Here is a 6,550-nt window from a genome sequence, read left to right on the forward strand (position 1 = left end):
ATTAATTCGAATTTTCCTTCTTATATTCACTTAACTTAAACGAAAAAACAAAAAAATAAAAGCAGCCACAAAAGTAGTTCAGAATCTAAACATTTTCTGTCTAGATGGTAATCCTCGGCGAATAACCCTACCCCATGAAAATGTGAACCTAAGGTAAAGGGATACGATAAATGCGAACATACACATAAATCCAAGGTAAAATATAAGCAAATAAAGCGACTATAAAATCACTGGGTTAAAAGGGTTACTGTTCGAGAAGTTGTAGTATTCAAACTTGAATGTCAACCACACAGAAATAATGGTAAAGAAAGATAGTTTGAAAAATAGTTATTACCCATAACTGTTTTGATTCTATAAACGAAATAAATACTTTGTATTTTCATTTGAAGTACATTTGTCATCTGATTTAAAAATTTATCTAGTGTAAATCCACAAGCAATATTTAATGTTTTCGGTGTTGGCAAAGTTTACACAGGGGTTTTACAATTGACAAATCGATGCGGTGAAAATGTGGAATCCGTTTCTCAAGAACTTCGCAAGCGGACGGGGTACTGACATATTTATTGAATTTAAAAGGTGAAAAGTGAAAAGACTAATTTGTTAAAAGACAATCTATTAAAGTTCAATGCTGTTATCGTAAATATCTGATGACTACTGAAATTTGTTATTGAGATCTTGCGCTTATTTCGTTCTTGTGAGAAACTAACTAGGGAAATACGAATGAGTAAAATTCCTATTTTAAACCTACAGGGAAACGATTAGCATAAACGACTAACAAATATCATGTTGCTGCATGGATAAATAGATAAATAGGATTTCTTGTTAGTCCTTGAATACGTCAATGCAACAAATTCCACGATCCCGAGACATTCGATTCTGAAATGCCCTCTAGTGAGTACATGACTCTTCAGAAATAGATTTCATCAAGGGGGGAAAAAAAGACTAAATGCAAAAAATTAATGACTCTCATATGAATTACTGTGACCAAATATATGGATAAGCGGAACAAGTGATCTCACAAAAAAAGATATTCGATCAAGAGAAATGACGAGGAAATGATTCAAGAACTGTCCAAGTAAGTGATTGCGCTATTAGAAAAAAAAAAGCATTTCTGAAAATTACATGTTATGTACCAGCTTCTAGTCATGCATTCTATAACAGTACTTTTGAAAGGTACTTGAGGCGAATATGTTTTTTGTGTATCTTTGTTTATCAGTGCATAGCTCAATTCTGGAGCAATTCTATATTTTTCCTTTCTGATCAATAAACGCTTTTACCTCTTCTCCAAGTACTCTTTCCACACGTATTTTCATCACCTTTTTTTCCTTTTCTTTATAGGCAGCTATTTCGGCCACAAATCCTTTAAGGCCATAGAAGGAGTCTATCCTACTCTTTGCTAAACTGCTCACATTTATCAGACTCCCACTTCCGGTATTTAATATGTGGCATTAGTAATCTTCGAATGGCACAGCTTCTGACTTCATCTTTTCCTTTATTGACGTGCTTTTGAGTTCTCGTGTAGTCCCAGTTTCCAACGGTTAATATCTTCAAACCTTTGAGTTTGGTCGGCCTGTCATTTTCGTTGGGGGTTAAGTCGACGCTTTTTCCTTTTCTAGTTCATTAAAGTTTGAACTAGACAAGGTCGTCAAATTATCACGTTTCCCGTTACTAGCCTCATAACCTTGTCGACCCTGGTTGAGACCCACCACAAGCACACACAAACGTTTGTGAGTTTGTGGGTCTATCTTCCATCACGGGAATAAGATGATACAAACTATGAACAGAGTATATATGGCCACGAGAAAACTGTTTCAATTTCTTCATTGCTATAAACCCTGTTTTATATATTTATATATATATATATATATATATATATATATATATATATATATGTATATATATATATATATATATATATATATATATATATATATATATATATATATATTATATATATATATATATATATATATATATATATATATATATATATATATATATATATGTGTGTGTGTATAATATGTGTATAGATAGGTGTATGTGAAAGATTTAAAACGGAAAGATGAAAGAGAGGACTATAAAATTAATGGAATTACAAGCGAGTTGTTGCGATAATGTAGTGTCACTGCTATGACGTGGTTTTACCAACGGGTGATAGTTATGTTTAGATAAGGGAAAGGTTAGAAGTGGAAGGGTGAAAGAAATAATTATCCCTTTGCTTGAGGAAAATGTAAGATAGGTGATAGTAATGACGACATGGAACAAAATTTCTAAGTATGCCTGGGAAAGAGTATGGTACGGCTTTGATAATAGAATACTTGTAAATAATAAAAAGGACTGAAAGGGTTGTGTCAGTGCTTGTTTGGGCAATGGAGATAGGTTGTGGATTAATTACTGGTTACAAAACAGTTACATGAAACAGGAAAAACTCCAAGTGGCATACAGTGACCTAAAGCAATTGACAGAGGTGTCAGGTAAAGGTGCTTAGGCTTTACGGTACAGAAGGTAATTTTTTGGAGAGCGCCGACAAGATTTTTATGAAGACAGAGGAGCATGTAAGATTACGTAGACCTGAAATGTCTTTTTATGTAAAGCTGGGTCTCAAACAGTAGTGCTGCTGTCCTCATGAGTGTTTACAGCTATGAGATACAGAGCTTTTGTCCCGGTGTTTTTCCTGAATAACTTTTTTCTGTGCATTTAACAAAGATATTACTTAGCCATATACTTTATCCATACCTAATTTTAGCATTCTTTATTACTTATATTAGATAAAAGTATATTCATATATAAAATAAAGTATATAACACTAATATGGGTTCAAAGTTATATAAACATATGACATCCCGACTCCTCCCATGATGACGACAAACAGGTGTCTCTGAAATTCTGATAATATTCGTATATACGTTATGATATAACTATGGTTCCCCGCTTCGTTCCCTATTGCTGCCTCCTTACCTTCAAGTTTTTTTGTTTTGATATCGTCGGTGAGCTATCGGGTCTGGTTGGGCAGCGAAGGTATATATTTTTGGAGTCGACGTTGGTCGAGTTTTTGAGCAGCATATATATATCGTAGAGGTGGGATACCATGAGGTAATGTGATGCTCATCATATTGATACAGAAGGCGGAGGCTGTCCTGACGTCTCCATCGGGTTTTTCTGGTTTATATTTTTGTCCCTGTCGCAGCTGAGGGCTATGGAGGACGTATGTTTGGTTTTTTTTCTGCCTGCTGTTGTTTATTTTTGCCTTTTTTTGTTTAATGCTACTTTTTGTTTATTTAACTTGCTTTTGTTTAGTGCTGCCTATTGGCTTATTTTTGTATATGGTTTATCTTTTACCAGACCTGATAAATATTGTAAATAAATTAATTTTAAGTTCATTTTATTGTTTTTTGTTGTTTTCCCTCCTTTGTTTGTTGCATCTGCCGTAACTTTTTTTCTATTAAAGATTTAACGACCCAAAGATATTACTGGCGGGGTTGTTACGCATTGAGGATCATGAGTGTAAAAAAAAAAAATATAATCTTTTTTTTTTCTTTAGGTGGGGAGGTGTCACGTTAATGATTTTTGCGGGAACTGCTGGTTCCCCGCTCGTTCCTTTGTGGATTGCTGCCTCCTTACCTTATTTTTTTTGTTTTGATGTTCTTGAGCTGCCGTTTTCTTTCGCCAAAAGCAGTAGTCGATTCATAAAAATAAAATAAAGAGGTGGAGTGTGACCATGAGTAGTCGTGTGACCACGAGCTGCTCATCTTTGATGACAGCGTGACACGTCTAATCGGGGTTTTATGGTTTGTTTTTTGTCCCTGTCAAAGTTATGGAGGACGTGACGTAAAATGCTACTTTGACGTCCTTTTGTTTAGTCCCTTTTGGCTTATTTTTTGTATTTATGGTTTATCTTTTTTACCAGACGACAAATATTGTAAATAAATTAATTTTAAGTTCAGTTTTTGTTGTTTCCTGAAATTTGTGAATGAATATTCCTGAGTATATTAAAGTCAAGACTTCATTAAGAATTCAAGAATGGCGGCTATAATAAGTCATTGTTCCCGTGGTTGCAGGACAGCTTTTGTGATTCGACTTGCACAATTGTTTAGATGTGAGGAGGCCCGTGGCAAACCCTACGTAAGCTTGAACAGGTAAATGAATAATAGGGCCCTTTTTTGGGTAAGGAGTACACCTGGAAATCCAAGGCTACCAAGTTTCCGTCATTTGTTGACTTCCATAAGATGCAGAAAGATAATTATATATGCTCTATAAAACAATAGTTGTTGATTTCTTACCAAAATATAACTTGCAGAACAACACTAAAACTTGCTTTGCCAAAAAAAAAAAATGTCATGGATTATGATACATCACTGAATGACCTCTATAGCTCCCAGTGCTTGGCCTTAGCCCGAAACGCCATAATCCACCCATTGATTATAATGTCAAATTTCCTCATATGTAATTATGGTAAATAAAGGATCCATGTAAGGGCATGTCATTTCATATGATCGCTCCTGTCCTCTTTGTGACAGAGTACAACAATGGCTGAATTGTAACATTATAATGAAAGTTGTTTTCGTATTCCACAGAATATTACCGGCATGGTAGTTCGATTGTTGGTAAAGCTTTTAAATACCAAGATTGCTTGCACACTAAAAAGTATAAGTATATTCGGTCCTTCAATTGGCTCACTTGAATTCTTAATTGAAAGTGATGAATTGGCATATCATCCAATTACGACCCATAATAAGCAACTGTTTGTCTCTAAGATTAGACCAAGTCATTCTGGACTCATAAAACCTGATAATAATAAGCGAATGAAAATATTAACAGTAATTAGCTGCTCGTACATTATGCAGCAAAAGTCAAGCAACCATTTATTTTTCCCCTTTTTCGGACACCAAGAGTACAATAAAATGAATCCACCTAATTGCAAACAGTAACATGGGTTACAGAACAAAAATAGCCTGTAGAAGATGGGTTACTAAATACTACTACTACTACTACTACTACTACTACTACTACTACAAGGTGTAAACAAGGGGTACTGGTTGCATTTCATTGTTGCCAGAGGTTGAGACTTTTTCGCGAATAGCCAATTCTCCATCGAGGAGGCAAGTTAATGACGTCATAAGTTACGTAATTTTATCTTCGAAAGACATTCCCCCGAGTTTGCTGGCGATGTCTACAAGAAGTCGATGTTACTCTTATAATTACCAGAATTATGCAACTTTCACAGTCAAAAATTAGGTAGGGATGTAAGATACCCTGTGACAAAGTGTCATCTTTGTCAGGTACGTTGATAAAATTTTATTCCGGAAAAACACCGGGACACCGGCTGTGAATCTCATAGTAGTAAGTTTATTATTATTTGGGAAGTCAAGAAAATGACAGATGAAAAGTAAGTTTGCATGACAAGGAAAGGTGCACTGATTGGTATATGGGTGTCTCAAGTCTGCAAATAATACAGTGTTAATTGATGCTAATAAAGTGAAGAGGTGTCAGACTGAGAGTTCTTTTAACAAGAAAATGCGGGACGAGCATCTTGGCAAGTATACAGTTTTCAGGGCAAATTGAAGAGTTGCTAAGGTGGTACAATGAATGTTGTATAGACGGTAAAAATAGGATGAGGTTCATTCATTTTGGATAAGTCCTTGTTTATCATAAAACAAAATTAAGTTACTTGCCCGCGAATAAAAAAAAATCATACAGCAACACAATATTTATAAGAAATCAAGTTAAATTTAAAATTACTTAGATCCTTACACGAACACATGTATATATCTTGGGTGATTTAATCGAATGAGTAGAGAGGAAGACCTATAAAGTAGTGGATAAAAAGTGACAAAGGTGTTGGGATGGAAATGAATTAGTACGCCACAGTTTAAGGATACAGTTGAGTGGCTCAGTGTGTAAGGTGGATGGTAAGCTCTAATACGTATACTATTTACACTAGGGAAGTATATGATAATCTAACTGTCTTTGAAGAGGTGGTTTATTCCTGATTAAGCAGTTAAAGGATGAAAATGGCTGATTCTGGTGTCTGGCTCTTCCTGACCACTCCCTATTGTAGCAAATGGAGTATTGGTGAATGAGATAAAGATAAAAATATATATATATATATATATATATATATATATATATATATATATATATATATATATATATATATATACATATATATATCAAATACAGACTATAGATTATAAAAATTAATACTGAACAGATAATAAGCCAACAAACGTGATTCCAGCATCACCTAAAAGCTAGTTGGCAACATGATATAACAGTCACGTTTTTCCTCTTGAAAGCACTGATTACAATCAACTCCACACGCATTAAGGTTATTATCCAGGATTCGACAGTACCTATATTAACAGATACCTGAGAACCTGATATACATACATAAACTATCATAAATGCGACGCAACACAAGGTATGGTGAATTTTGCATGAAATTATATACATACACACGATGTAATTGTAATACCCACCATGCCCTCTTTACAGCTCGACTTCTTCTCATTTTTTTAAATACGCCTGTCACTACAAAACCTAAGATTCA

Source organism: Macrobrachium rosenbergii, chromosome 22, assembly GCF_040412425.1.
Source record: "Macrobrachium rosenbergii isolate ZJJX-2024 chromosome 22, ASM4041242v1, whole genome shotgun sequence".
In the NCBI taxonomy this organism is placed as follows: Eukaryota; Metazoa; Arthropoda; class Malacostraca; order Decapoda; family Palaemonidae; genus Macrobrachium; species Macrobrachium rosenbergii.